This window comes from Acyrthosiphon pisum, chromosome A1 (assembly GCF_005508785.2).
Source record: "Acyrthosiphon pisum isolate AL4f chromosome A1, pea_aphid_22Mar2018_4r6ur, whole genome shotgun sequence".
In the NCBI taxonomy this organism is placed as follows: domain Eukaryota; kingdom Metazoa; phylum Arthropoda; class Insecta; order Hemiptera; family Aphididae; genus Acyrthosiphon; species Acyrthosiphon pisum.
Window position 1 is genome coordinate 161,624,233 of NC_042494.1, and position 17,811 is coordinate 161,642,043.

Consider the following 17,811-nt stretch of genomic DNA (forward strand, 5'->3'; position numbering starts at 1 on the left):
AGGAATCCGCGGATCGTTTTGACTGTCAATAACCAGTCATAAACTGGTCTGATAACGTGTTTGAACAATCATCTGACAGTTTGAGTCTGCGTTTTAGGCGGGTTGGAACGGAATAGTTCTACTGCGCATGCTCCCGACAGTTCTATGATAGTTTGACCGTGTGTTGGAACAAACCTAATATATATTATGTTCTGAAAAAAATATCTAGTTTACGTTAAACCTAATCTAAAAGTTTTCCCTAGATACTTAATTGTGATTATTCGGAATATAATCTGATTAACTTTGCTAATAGTAATAGATTATTGTTTTATATGACAATATTATCGTTTTAACCTGCAATGATAAATTATTAGGTACCTAAAAATATATATTTACTCATACCTACCATACATTTGATTATTTTTTTGATCAGTTTATTTTTAATTTCGCTTGTATAATTAATATTTTTAATGAACATACTCAAATTTTTTACTATGCATTTAGTTATTATGATTTACAACGTAAATTGTTAAAGTGTTTATTTCTTTGAAAATTTGAAAAGCTTTTAATACATCATCAGATTTTTTCAATCGATTTCCATTCAATAATACAAATGTTACAGTAGTTGAAGTACACATACTTGTATTATATACGAACTCGTCTATATCTACAGATAATTGATTTAGTAAAATATGAATAAGTTACTAGGTAGTAACAAGTATATTGGTTATATCATTAAAAATACATTTTCAGTATATAATTAAAAATAATAATTTCTTGTGGTCGTTTATTCTTACGTTATTTAGTAAAGGAAAAAAAGTGAGTAATGATTATATTAACTGATAGGTATTGTGATATAAACACGTGTTCAACACATTGTGTTAAAGAAAAATGTTAGTATAAGTTGGTATTTTCACATACTAATACATAGATACTTATGTTAATATAAATTTGATTGGATATTATGTGTACTAATATAGATTTTAACTTATTGTAATAATTATTGTCAAAATATAGCTGTGTTAAACGTCTTATGATTGGAGGATTTTATTAAACTAGAATATGATATTATATTAGTACCTATATTATATTTAATTAAAAACAAAATTTTTTGATGGAAACAAGAATATTATAAATCTGCAGTAATGTAAGTTTATAGAAAATTTAAATTTGAGTGTGACGGATAAGTAATAGTTTATTATATTTTTTTTTATAATATAAATACAAATTAAATACAAATTTACAAAACCAAAAATAAATCATGTACCATAAATCATTATACCATTATTTTAATAATAATTCATATTTCTTTTTTAATAATGTATTACCTATTTTATTTTCAATTTCCAATGGTAATATTAATTAATACTTTTAAAGTAATTGTTTATTTAATTTAAAAAAAAAAAAAATTATATCGATATTTTATATCCAATTCTATTTGATACGTAACTTAAGTACGAGCTTAAGTATGATTTTTTTTTTTCAAAATTCTGTCTTTACTACTTTCATTGTTATTTCTCAAAACTAAAATCATCTCAAATTGATTGTTGTATTGCTAAGAAAATGGTAAAATGCAAATTACCAATTATACGGGTTGTATGAGCTATGGATGTGGTGGGTTTTATGTACATATATTTTTTCTTCAAAATCTCCTGGTGTAAAGTTTTTTTTGTCATTTGTATTGAAGCTATACAGGAAGCTTGCTCTGTTGTGTTCCTAACATAGAAACGCTTAGAGCTTTGGATTATCGGGTTTTGAAAATATATGTTTATGCGTGTTTTTGCAGTCTTTTTTTGGACCTTTTCGTATTGTCACGTACTTGATGTTTTATATTCCATTCTGTATCGTGCTAAATATTACTACAGTCATATGATGTTACTATTCCCTTTAGGGTCAAGCCAAATGTTATTTTTCTACATATTTTGACTACCATAGAATTCATAACGGATTTGCCGGACAGTGAAATACGATTTTTGATGGTACCGATCACAATATACATGGATTTAATCATAAGATATTTGCTGTCAAAACACGATTTAATGACGTGAAGAAATAATCCGAAGAAATATCGATAAAACTACTTCAATAATAATAATAAACAACAATATGTTGATAAATTTGGGCTTCTGATCATTATTAGGGGTGTCTCTGTAAACATCAGCGTAAGTATGAAACAATTGATAACATCGATGTGAGATAAAGCATTTGATTGTATTTTTTTTAAATTTTCTGATTTCAAATTTTTTTCTAATAAGTACATAAAAAATGGCAACTAAAAGATGTTTTTAACACGCATGTGTGTTGAATAATTTTCTGTAACATAAAAAATGAAAGGAACTGGTTGTCTTACGTAACAAATGTATATTATATAATAAAATATAAATAATTTTTTTATCAATATAATCAACCTTTTCTTTAAGATATATGATATAATATATTTATATATCATTATATACATTATATACTTAATTACTTGCTAAAACGCATGGATACAAAAGTAACTAATTTAACTGAGAGAAATATCTTTCTTTCAACCATTTAATAGTGTTCATTAATATTTTATATCTAAAATTTAAAAGAAAATCCTATTTTACAATAACTTTCTTATATTTTTTTTACTATTGATTATTCTCATGATTTTAACTATTCGTGGGATCAACACCAGAAGGTGCTAAATCAAAATATTAAAAGGTTCAAGAGAACAATTTTAAATTTGAAACAGTCACATCTTCACTAGTAGTGAATGATTTTTAATTATTCTTAAATTTAAAAACTAACTAAGTTGCTTTGCTTTAAGTCTTGTAATTTGGGTTTATTCTAGACAAAACTTTATATAAAAAGCGATAATGTAAAAGATGTCAGTTGAGTACAAAAAGTTCTACGGATAGACTTTTTGGTTGTGAATATATTTTTTTTTTACTTAGTTAAAACTTTTTTGTTCCGAATTAAATGTATGTTTCCTAAGAAACAAAATTTGGTTAGACAAAAGGCAATGTGACGTGATGGTAAAACCAAAATAATTTTATGGTGTATTTATTTAAAGAGTTTTTAATTTTGTTGAGAAACGAATAATAAACTAGTTGTCTTATCATATTTGCATAATAATGTGCTGGATACAAACATACGATGAAAAGCTTAATAGCTGATAATACTTTTTGATTATGACTAATTTATTTTATCTTGTAGATAATACCCATTGGTGTTAACGCTATAGTTAAGAACCGAACGGATCTATTTAGATCGGTGGAGACCTGTTTACGCACATAATATAGTGAAACTTCCATATAACGAACTTCCATTTAACAACATTTTCTGTCAAACAAAATATTTTTGAAAACGAAACCAAATTAGACCCAAATTTATTTAATTCTATTTAATGAAATATTTTTAGCATGAACCCAAATAAGAACCAAATTTATTCAATTCTATTTAACGAAATTCTCTATAATACTAATTGTTTAAGTTCTCTGTGAGATTTCGTAATATGGAAGTTTTGCTGTATTATTTTCACAGTTTTTAAAACGACCAGTTAGTTTAATACTACGTATAATACTTTATCAATATTATAGTTGCCTGATGTAAGAAATTCTTAAAAAATATGTAATGTAAACATATAAATTATAATGAATAATTTACTTGACAAAATAGCGAACTTTATTCACATTAATTTATATATATTATATAACTTCTGCATCTTAAGAATGCATTGTGGGTTAGGGTATGAGTTTATCATCTTCCACTGATGGATCACCGGAGGTCATCAATAGATGGTCATCAATCAAATTCCGTCTAGGGACGTAATGCTGACCGACAATTTCATTAACTTTTATTCTACAGCCATCCAACAATATAACCGATAATAAATAATAATAATAATCCAATTTTGAAGGGTAGCCCCTCCAGAGGAAACCACTACCACAGAAAGTGCAAGAGCACAATACCCATTATTATACTATATAATGGGTATATTTTTTAATAGGTACCTATATAGATTTTGATTTTTGATAATTTAAATAAAAGATAATTTAGCATTTGCATATACGATTAATATGATGTGTATACATTTTAAATTAGTGGCATATCGTTAAGGGTATTGGCTTATAGATTATTTAATACATTTATCAATTATATTTTTATTAAGATATTATTTTAAATAAAGGAACAGTAAATAGTCATAATTTTATGTTTTTCTGTAGATTTTCAGTTTCCCTTTTTTAATTGTAACGTAATTATGAAATTTATTTAAAAATATGTTATCTTATTCATCATTTGTGACGTTATTTATACGCTATAATTATTTATAAAAGTTTGAAGGTTTTATAATAAATATAACTATAAGTAGGCTTACTCATTATAAAATCAAATATTTTTCTAGTTCAATTCATTATTAAAGTTATGATGTGTTAAGATTTATATTTTGGCTTGATAATAATTGATATTATTCTAACAGTTAAACCATATTTATATGTTTGAAAATAAGCTCTTTTTTATAACATTGTGGTTTAATGAACATTTTAAACTGAATATTTTTACTTTCAATATAAATTACCAACTATCTAAGACATGAAACTTTTTGAAGAAAAATACATACAGCCAAAATATATATTGTTTTAGACAATATAATAGTCTGTAAATTCACTTGGGAATTATCGTTGTCGTGTGTTTGACTTCCGTAGCTCGTTTATATGATAAAAAGACAAATCAAGTAAAAACCATACGCCAGTGAATATTTTAAATTATGGAAGTTTTGGAGCCCCGAGCCGAGTTTGGTCTATGGGGATCTTAGTTTTTTCCAGATTCTCTTCATGGTTTTTACTTTTTATTTATGTACATTGAAATCAGCGAAGTTCGTTTCCCATATTTCAATTAAAAAAAAAAAAAATGACCAACTATTATAATTCATGTTAAGATATGATATAACATAATATTGTTTATTTTGTACATATTTTTTTGTGATCTTACAATGACATTTAGGTCGTAGATAATATTATATTAGCACTTGAACTTATTAAATACTACATTTATACATTTTTGGTATTACTATAATTGATTATTGTTTTTTTTTTTATTGATATAAATATTTTGTTTTTCTTTCAGATTCGCAATCATTTTAGTCACTAAAAGCAATCATACATTAAATGTGAGTAACATAATATTATACTTATATATTTATACATATACAATAATATGATACGTAATAATGTCAAAGCAAATGACAATAAGTAATTTTGTTTATAAAAAAAAAATCATCCTTCATCACTTTTGTGTTTCTAAAAAGTTATAATCAAAGAATTGTTTGGATGAAGAAAAAATACAATCTAAAAAGCATATTTAAATAAAAAAAAAATACAAAAAATAATCCATACACAATTACAAATTGTTCAGTGAACAACACATCAGATACCTCCTTACTGATATATTATATTATACATTTTTTTTTTTATGAAAAAAAGATTTTAAATTTGTAATAAAATTAACATCATGAAAATGAAACATTTTATAGGTATAGGAAACTGAATCAATGTTAGCAACATTTGGCACACGACGTTTTTTTTTTGCACTTTACCATTTTAAAACCAAAATATGCATTTTTCCGTTTCAATGCGTTGAACGTAGTCACGACTCTAATTGCAAACGTACCGCAATAGACTATACCTGGTATACGGTATTACATTAATCATATAATAATATATTATATTCTTATATTCAGCGCTTGGCGTTTTGTTCTATTCTAGCTTATACGGTAGTTTATTGAATTTACAGAAGCCCATAATATTTTTAATGCAATATAGACCATATGATAGTATGCATATGATTTTACGACTATTATTGATTAAATAAATAGTACACAATATAGAAAAGGAATATATTTAAAATACTTACCTTTATTGGGACTTATATATTTTAATAATATTAAATTCAATATTAACAGAAATAAATTATTAATTGAATGATTCTCTCCATAAACTCCATATATTTTAATCGGTTACGGATTGAAATAAACTCGTTAATAGACCCCAGCTCGTTTTGCAGTTATAGTTATAGCCTGTGCAGTTTGATATTGATTCTAATTAATTACAATTATATACTGTTGATTTACGTAATCTATCCAAATTAATACGTGATAAATACGGGTTAATATAATCATGATTTTATTAAAACCTATGTGTAAGTCAGCTATTTACTTTTTGGAATATGAATACCAAACGGCAGTAAATAATTATTTAGTAAAGAAACATAATTACTACTATAAATCTTTCTTCTACTGTAATATAAAATGTATGGTTTTATGTGTATCAGTTTCATTATAATTTATATTACGAAGTAATTTGTAATTTACGTTGGTTGGTCGGCCGGTGGCCTATCTAGAGTACCAGACTAAGTCTTTTCACTTTGTATGAGGTGTTGGCATGTTGCATGGATGGTATTGTGGTCAGTTTATGCTAGCCGTGATCAATGTGGGTATTTACTGTGGGATAGCGTGTGTTGAAGGGATTTGGATAGTCTGAGTGTTTCGTCTTAAAAAGGAGTAGCGTTTATGGAATGGAGGAGGTTTTGGTTTGCTACCAAGTAGTGGGCGCCGCCGGTCATAGTACGTAATGAAACATAGGTTAGACATAATGGTTTTCAGGGATGACGTTAAGAATTGACATGACTGTATGTATAATTGCTTCTCTAGCATTAGTTCGGACATTGTTGGAGGGTGGCAAGTAGTTTTTTGATGATGCACAGCATATGTATCACTGAAACTGCAAGTATAGTGGGAGATGTGGGGTTTGTTTTAAGGATGTCTGAGTAAGGGCTTAAGGTTCATTGAGAAAGCGAAGCTGTATCTGGTGACTGTGGCACGATGGAAAGAGTGGACTGGAAGTTTTGGTGAATACAATTTTAGTACACATGTGGTTGAGTATAGGTTTTGGTTCGTGTCTTTCAATATAGTGGGGTATCCTCGTTAGATAGTAGTGTGCTCACCACCGCAGTTTCAATGATAGGCTTTGTCGGTGTTAGGTTTGGAGCACTATTTGGTGGGGTGCTCTTTACCATATTTGAATCATCGAGGAGTTAGGTTAAAGTTTAGAGGCGAGTGTCCAACTTTTTGACACTTAAATATTGTGATGGGCCAGAATTATTCTCAGGTTAAATTTTAACCCTTATACAAAAAATATCACCAATAAAGTAAATGTCTTTTCAATTTTTGGTCATTTTTAAAGAGACTATGTGTATGGGGATTCGTTTTCTGATTTCTAGGAAATCTCTAATAAGTTGTGGTGTGTAGCCTACATAGCATGGTAAGTTCATTTGATAATTCAATGTCGGAGATATATAGAGGGATTTCTTTGATGACTTGTTTCAATGATCTTTCTTATTTTTTCCGAAAAGAAAAAGGAATTCATTGACACCCATAGCACCACCGCCAATATCGTCTCACTTAACTAAGTCTGGCCGGTATTTGTCAACGCTTTATTCATCCATTAATGTATATATAATATTCAAAGTATTGGAAATAGAAAAAGTGATCATCAATATAAGACTCTCGGCGCTCTGTAGCAATTATGTAAAAGAAAATTCATTAAGCTGATTTAATATAATAATTTATGGTTTTAACGTTAAAATTTGAAGTTTTTTTCATGACAATTTGAATTGACGAAGTTTTTATCATACTAGATATCTAATGGAAACATTTGAAAAATCTCGTATTTAAAGTTATGAAAATGCATACTATACATGCTGATATTATAATCAAAAACTATATAACAATAAATAGATAAATATGTATGCATTTTATATAGTAAAGCTGAAGCTTATTAAAAATGTACATAAAGATAATATATAATAATATAGTATTTTATTTCTATTATAATTTATAAGGCCAACAAATTTCGAAAATTTGAAATAGTGTATGAAGTATTTTTTAACTATAAACGTGTAATAAGTGGTGTTTATCCATGACAATGTGACACTCACATAATATTATTATGTTAACAATAATATCAATACTAATTAATGATGACAAAAAAATAATTAAAATAACGTTCAAATTCATAAATTGAAATATTTTTTTAACGTGTATTTAAGTATAAAGAATACAAATAATGTATACAAACAATTAAAATGATGACTTTTCGTTTTAATATTTCGCGAATATAATATATGTATATTCAAATTAATAATGAAATGTCTCATACCAAATATTTTTGGTAATTATTAGTTGGAAATAACATAATTCTATTATTTATCATTCTTTTTTGTTCGGAAAATTTTATTTAAACATTCCCAATCCTAACAGAAAAACTCATAATATTACAATCTGTACTATTGATTAATGATTATTTATTTTAAGTACACTCTATATAAATAGAACTCTATTTATTTACCAATATTTGTGTGCTTGGTGATGTGAAATTGACATGAAATGTAGTGCCAGTATTATACTTGTATATTATCTTTGAATATATTATGCAGAAATTTATTTCAATTTAGTTATCTTCATGAATAAAACAACATAATTTCCTTCTTTATTCTAGTACATAATTTAAAACAAATTTACTCAAACTTAAGATACTTAGTAATTTAATGTGTATATTTTATTTTAACATTTCAAAAATAAATTCTTTTGTACATTTTGTTGTTCATGAATATTTTTAGGGATTTCTAGTTCATCAGCTTTCTGTACCTATATAATATATATTTTTAACAGGTTTCAAAAAAACGTTCGTTTAACCTGGGTGAACTATTTAATACAACATACTGTTAAGTGGTTTACAGTTCTTTTAAAATAAATTTACTTAATTTAAATATGTATTTTATCAAACATTAATAATAGTGAATATTTTGCTCAGTTATAAAGAAACGTATTGGATGAAAATTAATTAATTTCTAAAATGAACTAATAAATAAAAAATGTTAATTAAAAAAAAATTCTTTAAACATTTTCATATGCAGTAAAAATCAATCAGCAATATTATATTAACATAATTGTCCTTAGACTTGTGCCATAATTATAGAAACATAAATATAGTAAAATTATAAACAAATAGGTACAATTATAAAAATAAAATTAATGTACAGAATTAAAAAGAAAAAATACAGTTGAGTATGTCTTATAATCTATAACACAAGAATAAATAAATAATTGGTATCAAAAATAATCATTTTTCACTCTAACGTAACCATACATTTAACAACGTATAGTGACATGACACAGAGACTTTGTTAGTTTATAGTTAATGATCTAAGAAAATATGAATCAATGCCATATTTCTGTATTGTGAGATAACAAATACCGGTAAGAAAAATCTTTTGTACAGAAATAAGGCGGAATATGGAAACTAATTTGAGCCAATATATCAGTACATTGCAAAAAACAAATATATTAATACGGTTATAGAAACCATAGATCTGGATTTATTTGTATCATTGTATTTAGCGATTTTGTATTTTTAAATCAAGAATATTTTATTATATTATGATCTTTCGTTATAAACTAATATTATAACATATTTGATAGTTGCAATAAGTAATAGATAAGCATACCATAATAACGTTTCATATATTATTTTCTAACTTATGATTATTATAACTAAAAAAAAATTATTATCATTATATTTTATTTAAGAATAATATTCAAATGAAAAAACAAAAATAATACAATCTTTACTATTGCTATGTTGTATTAAAAATAATAGTTTCTGTAAAAAAAAAAATACAGACATAAAATATAATTTAAACCAAATTATACAGGCAAATGTAAATTCTGACATTAAACACATTAAATAACAAAAGTATGTAAATATTTTTATATTTCAGGTTAACCTATATCTATTATATATTACAGTGATATGAATGTGGTCAGGCCATTTTCTTCATTATATTAATGAAAGGTCTTTTATTTGAAAAGCTTTTTCATGGAATCCCTAAGGTATCGTATACGATCTGAGTTAGTATTAATGGGTATAGTTGGATTCAAGAGTGACAGTTGGCTTCTTATCTTAATAACATTAAATTAGTCTTTCTGATACGTAAGTACTAAGTAGACATAATTTTTAAATGTTCTTCCTATGAATAAATATGTGATAAAGTTAAAAATCAAAAGGCTATAATATTGCCTATATTCAAATAATATGTGAACGTGAACAACATCATAAATCAAATTATCGGTAATACGAATACCGGCCACAAATTTCAATCGATATTTCAATGGCCTCATATAGAATCTACCATAAAGCTATTTCGTTATTTTTAACGAACAAATTGTATTAGGTCGTATACATATATCTAGAAAATGTATTAATACTCCAATTTTAATAAAACATACTAGAATTCACTATTTAATAATCATGTTTCACTAAGGGCCAGTTGTACTGTCTACGGTTAAACTTCGATTAAGCTTATTTAGCTGATAACAGATTATTTAACCGGGTAAACTCAGCACATTAAACTCCGGTTAACTTTAATCGAAGATGACACAACTGGCCCTAAGTGAAGTATCAAATCCAATTATATTTTTTTGATATTATTATTTATATTTACGCTTAAAACAATTTAAACGCTAAAAAGTAATTTATAGTCAGAGACCAATAAAATAGGAAATATCCATAGTAATTAATCTATATATATATATGAGAATCTAACTTGATTTTGGAGACGAAGGAAACCGGTTTGTTTGTTTATTTATTTATTATTATTATTATTATTAGTAATTATTTATTTATTTGCTTGCATTTTTCCATTTGAAATATATATTATTCATTGAACAAATAATTTATTGTTACATTTTTTTCTACCTTATCTCTATTCTATAATAAAAATAATAAAATTGATCACTCCATTGGTTGAATTCAAAATGTAGGATATATAATTTTCAGAAATAAGCAATAACAATAACTACAAAATGTAATTATATTATATTATTTGTGTAGCCAAAAAATAGTCATATGTTTTCAAATTAAATTATAAAAAAATAATTTCTTCCGGAGGAAGGTCGTGCAGCTAGTAAATAATAAAATGTATACGTCATATTTAGAAATTAGATGTTTTTTTTTTTAAATTTTTACGTGTACCTAGATAATTGATCGCCTATACAATGTGTTAAAACACTTTTGAATATGCTCATAATAATTGAAGATGGCCTGACAAATTCAACTTCTAATATCTGTTTACATTTGAAACGAAATATATTCTAATATTATCAACAGACAAAAATGTTATAGTGAAATGTATTATTTCATTTTATTATACACTATTTAATGTAGTGTACACACTAGACACGAAAGTTGAACTCGTAACTGTAAGAAATAAAAAAAAATAAAAAAAACCAATTACCTTTATAATTTCCTCGCTAAATATTAGTACGGTTATATAACCAACGGTTTTGAAAACATTTTTGTTATTTCAATATATCCCAGAGTGATGCATCTGCCGTGGCCATAAAAATATTTCGAAATATTACCGTCGCTTTATTATTTGACCCCCGAAAAAAACACGTATTTATCTCTGCGCAGTAGAAAAACAACACGAGAGGGTATATTTTTACAGCTCTGCCGCGAGTTTCTAATCCCTCAGCCCGTTTGTCCCAAACTACATTCATTATTCTGACACAATGTACGCCAACAAAAGCACCAAAAAACATACGGTTTTTCCCAAACGTCCACGTATACACCCACTGTTTTCCTTTCATTTATACAATGTGTTTAGGGTATTTTTTGGTTAGATCACGAATTCGAAATAAATAAAATTGTTAACACATAGAAAGAAAAAAAATATATATGCATGTATAAACGACAGAATTATGCAAATTATATTTATGTATATACTTTATAGTTTATAATATAACGTATACTTTAATCCTAAAGAGAATTTAGTTATAAATCATTTGGTTTTGAGATTTAGACATTAAAAAAGGAAACCTGTACTTAAGTATGTCCTAAAACACACTGATGCACAAATAGAACAATAATATAAACGAATGTATTGTTTAATAATATTTGTTTTTGAAACTAACATTATTGAGTTGCTGAGAATGTGTGAATTTAAAGTGAAAAAATACAATTTAAATTAGGTGACAACGCAGGTTAGGATAGGTTAAAAGTTTTATTTGATTTAATTTGTTTTGGTCTAGTGTGATTAATCCAAAGATAAAAAAAGTAAAAAAAAATAAATGTAAATAACTTTAATTCAAAATAAGCCAAGTGGTAAGACTTGGCTTATTTTTGGTATACACATTTTTATATACAATACAAACATTAATGAAAAAAATCATAAAGTATACATTATAATTTATATTTTAAGTACATGAAATAATAATACAGATTTTCACAGAGTTTAAAATAATTGTTGTAACCTAACCTTTTAAATGGTTTAAAAACTATCTACTGAAATCAACATTCTAAGTTGCAGACGATAAATTCTATATTAAATAATGTATATTTTATGCTATGATAAAAATTAAGTTATAAATAAAATGCAAAATATAGATTACCGTGTTTGTGTTCAAAAAACCATTTCAATAATAATTAATGGTGTTGAATTATTTTTTGATTTATTTATTGTTGAACAAGATATATTGCATTTGAAAAAATAATTTGATTTATTCATACATATATACCTATTATATTATTATGTACACATATGCGGAATGATATTTTAAAATATTTTCGAAAACCAATTCATTTTTTTTAAAGTTGATTGTATATAGTCATTAAATTGTATTTTATATTTATAAATAATATAATAAATTAAATAGGTAGGAAAAAATTCTAATTCTTAAATGGTAAGATTTTAAAACTATACATTTATAAGAAGATGTTTTTTTGAAATCGTGGAAGTGTAGGTATTGATATAATATTGGACTTGGAGAGTTTTAAGGTATATTTAAGTATAGGCACTATTTAATAGTATTGGATAGTAATGACAACATTTAATGAGGAAAATCAAAAAATGCCAGTACATAGTTAAGAGTTTTTTGAAATAAATCAATATTTTTTAATGGAGTACTACCTAATTCATCGTATTATGATTTATTTAAGTAAGGACCATAACAATTCAATAAATTCGCAATTAAAACGTCTGATAACTGTGATAAATATCATAAAGTTACCTTATCGTATTACTATTTTATTTGTATGAAAATTTCGTCCTAATGTATGTTACAAACTTATAACCTAAGAATTGCTTTAACTTATATGGATTATATTAAATCTGAGTTATATATTTTTTAATAATTTATAGGTCATGTACATTTGTGCATTACTATTAGCACTTCTAATATACCTATCATACTAATAATAATTATACTATGCAATGTACACTGTAAAATTAAATGAAAGCTTATTTTTATGTTAATGGAAAATGTTAGAAATATTATAGCTTGTACAATAATAATATGTTGAATTAAAGGTATACTGTCTATCTTTAATTTTTCCAAATAGACCATTTTGTTCAAAGTATTGTTGAAACAATAATTAGTTTTATTATTAATAATTGAAAATTTAGTTAATAATAATAAATTGTAAATCTATTTCAAATTCTAAACTGTATAAAATAGATTTAAATGAGTATAGATTCATTTTTATTTATTTTTTAGTATGTATGTAATGTTCTAAAATATATTCCAAGGACTTTATGTATTAATAATTTATTTATATAAATATTAATTATTAAGTCAATTTTTAATTATTTTTGAATGGATAACGCTTAAGTTTAGATAATTATATTATGATATTATACATGATTAACTACATTTTTCGTTACAATTATAATCTACCTCTGAGATAATTATTGGAATGCATCATTCAAAAATTGTAATTTAATTTTACAAAAGTTCTTCTATCATGATTCATTCAATTCAAAATATTGTAATGATATTTTTTGCAATTATTTCTTACTTGTTTCGTTTTTTTTTTTTTTTTTGAAGACTACCTACGAAATTTCTCGTCGTAAAATTATATTGCATGTGTGGATTGCAAAAAAATCGAACTAGGGATGCGCCTAAAGTCATTGCTAAATAAACTCTTGCAAGAAGCCCTTATTTATTTCCATATACGCGTATATTATAATATATATATACACATTACATACACAAAAATTTGTATGCATCGGTATTTCATATTTATGGTAATTCTGTTTATCCTTGGTCCACCTCTGTGTTAAATTCAAATCCTATGCCGTTTTTATTTTTTTATTTCTGGTTCGAGAGCAGATGTAAATTAAATTAAAGAACTTCCTTTCAAATATCCTTCAACATTTCCATGATTATTATAGGAATTAATATACTGCACGTATGTGTTACTTTTACATCTGTACGCAGCCTCCATCGAGTTCGAAAGAAAAAAAGTCTTACATTTTATTATATTTTCCGTGAAATATATTATTTCTATCTATCATTTCGCTTTATTCTTAACCACGGCGTTCGTAAATATTATGCTGTGATTTTATTTAATTTGTTTCATACTGCTGACGTTTTGCCTCGACTATTTTTCATACAGACACTTTGAAAACTTTTGTCGTCTGCACATTGCATTAATTACTACTATATTACCTCATGAGAGAACTAATTATTTTTATTCCCGTTAAAAACTTAATGTTCCTGTATTTTGGTAGTTTTTTGTTTATCATAACTTCCTATTATATTACACGGTAACTTTTATACAAAACACAAAACGCCTTCAGTATACCTACGACCCTAGATGTAGACAATTGTATAGCTTACTCATTAAAATGTTCACAAAACGTACAAATATATTATTATATTTTATTTATCTAATTTAAAAGTTATAGCATATCGGCGAAACTGGTGTTTAAGTCTTTTGCGTACTTCAATGTTTTTTTGACATAGTTTTAGATATAATCATGAAGACGTTCTTGACTTGTTTTGCAAACTAAATGTTATAGTACTCTACTTCATACTGTTACTCTACTCTTATACTACTCTTCGTTGTAGATACTCTATGCTTTATTACAGAACTACGCGCACATAAAAATCAGTCGAGAAAATTCATAAAAAATGTGTCAATACACTGACATTTCTAGGCATCGAATCCAGAGTCTTGCATTAAGTATGACAAATTTAGTTTTCTGTCTCAAAAGTTGAAACCATCAACGCACACGACAAATAGCACGTCTGACTATGTTGGCTATAATTGCATACGCGAAACCCTCGTAAACTACTCTAACGAACTCTGCGTGTTTATTAGTAGCTTCTATAATTTTTTTTTTTTTTTAATCTCTATCATAGCTTTCGTGTATGTGACTACACAAGTAGAGCTCTTTGGGCCGCAGAAGTCACGTTTACGTTCGTATATAAACATATACGAATAAAAGTTGTCTAGAGTTGGCTTATATCAATTTAAAACTATGTGACCCATAGGCACTTTCAGGAGACAACAGCAAATAGTACTAATGAGAGGGTCCTGCTGTCCTATATCAAATGAGCGCCCTGAAGGGTTTCTATTATGTTACAATTTTGGATTCTATTTTATTAGCGGTGTACCTAAATAATATCAAAATAAAATGTTCTAGTCTCAATGTTCTTGGGTTTATATTAAATTAACTTCCCACTGCAGTTAACACGGATAAACCTGTTTTACCGTCAACCACCGAAATATGATAAAAAAACAACCGTAATTTCAAAATAAGTATTAAATACGATGTACAATTTTTCGAATAATACATTTGGCATTGTCATTAGATTAGGTTTTTTTTTTCAATATAAAATCCATTTGTTTCAATAGTATATTATACTCATCATTATTAGGGTTACTATAAAATTTGTATCACTGAATTTTGACTGAATAAAATGTGAAGTGTTATAAACATTGAATATTGCCTTAGTATTGAGTTCTAATAAATTATATTAAGTAAAATATTAACATCATCATTCTTAATTGAATATGAAGTTATTTCGAGTCTAAAATAATGCATTTAGTTTTTTTTCAATATTTCAAAACTATTTTAGTTGACTATAGGGTAATTGTAAAACGGTTTTTTGTGTTATGTTGATGAAGTAAATTATGATTTCAATCGGTTATTGATTTTTTTTTAAATCATAAAATGTGAATCATTAAAATATTTAATTAAATATTCACATTGGATGGACTGAAAAGAAATATTTTATTTTTGTAAATTTTTTGGTAAATGTACTTAATTTACTTTTTAGAGTCGTACAACCGTTCGGTAATTTTAGAACCATTTTTTGGCATCAAATCAACACTCGTTGGCGATAGATTTCAACGCCAATAAAACGTATTCCAAACACGCCCCGTCTAATGGATTTTTGTCGAACAATCTCTCGAAAATGGTTTGGGGTGCACAATACAATCTATATCGAACGGTTGCAATGTTGAGACGCCCTGGCCCGAGAAACTCTTGGTTGTATATATATTATGTAATATGTATATCCATGGTATGCTCTAAGCATTTCAACCGCGTAAAAGGCTACAGCAATTACGGTTGAACTCAAAAAGTCACTTATCCGAATCTGGGTAAAAAAAAAAAGAAATAAAAGAAAAAACTATTATGCATTTTCGAGACTTCCACGTGTTATTATCGGAATATCTCAATTGCACGGGTAATGTAGACGGAGTCGAATTTGATTATAACTTAACATCGAAAATCATTACCTAAAGGTTATCTGTGACAGGCAGACAACCCGTGTCAGTATACGGGGTAAAATTATTTTATATGATAAATATTTGACTTTTGATGTGGTGCTAGAACGTTAGGTTGTCATTGCGGCATTAAACGTCATTATAATATTATAGTGTATAGTTAATAAAGATGTTTATATTCACCCATTTAATGTATTATAATGGCATTCTGATACCTCAGAATTCGTATGAAAAAAGTGAAATTGGATCAAAAAAAAAAAAAACTATTGGATTAAATCACGTTGAGGTTCCTCTGCATTTTTTTTTTTGTTTTTGTTTTTCGATCGGGAAAGTATCGTCATTACAGATAAAATTATAATTTAAACATTATTTTTGACGTAGGGGAACATGGGGCAAAGTGGGGTACCGGGGCAAAGTCAGGGGCGTATTTAAGTAGGGGCTATGGGTCCCATTGCCCAGAGCGGCAAATTTTTAAAGATTTAGAGGGGCGGAAAATTTTTATTTTTATTTAACAAATTATTCGTTTGTCGTCAAACATGTAGGTATTTTGAAAGATTTACTATTTTATTTATAATATTTTTTCACTCTTAACTGGTACAATAATGTTGTTTAAATGTCTAATTATACCTTCCTTTTTGAATGTAACATTACAATTTTAAATTAGTATATATTTATTATATATATTATATACAGTATATTAGTAAATACATTTACTGTTGAGGGGGGGCGGCAAAAATGTGTTGCCCCTATCCTGAAATTCCTAAATACGCCACTGGGCAAAGTGGGGACATTGTATTATCTATTCATTTAATGTAAAAAATGTATAATATTATTAGATTTATGGCTTCCTTGGTCGTCGAGATACTGTGGTAAAAGTTTTGAATCGAACTAGTGATTATTTTGTAATTAAACAATGAAAAACTGGAAATATGCCTATCATAATTTACTTGATAATAGAATTGCATAATTTGTTATTTATATATTCAATTATTTTGCGCTTTGTTATTAATATTTTTTTTTTTTATTTAAAAGCTTATGTTGTTTGTTCTATGATTAAAGTTCTTTATTTATGTTTAGGTATTTAAATAAAATAAAATCAATGGCTCTAGGTAATTTAACTATTTGTGGCAAAGTGGTTTATACCTGTCTGGGGCAATGTGGGACCACCCAAATATTCTCAAAATAAAGGAAGATTTTAAGTTGAAGGGTAGATTCAGTATCTTTTATG

General features: G+C 26.3%; 1 protein-coding gene across 3 annotated transcripts in view; it reads left to right on the forward strand.

The window, feature by feature from the left end:
* The window catches only part of LOC100159811 (neuroligin-4, Y-linked-like), a 516,542-nt gene that overhangs the window by 29,304 nt on the left and 469,427 nt on the right, over positions 1-17,811 (forward strand). For all 3 annotated transcript variants that reach the window (XM_029488726.1, XM_029488724.1, XM_029488727.1), the window contains exon 2: positions 5,077-5,119. The gene's annotated coding sequence lies outside the window, so the exon portion shown is untranslated. The remainder of the gene's footprint in view (positions 1-5,076; positions 5,120-17,811) is intronic.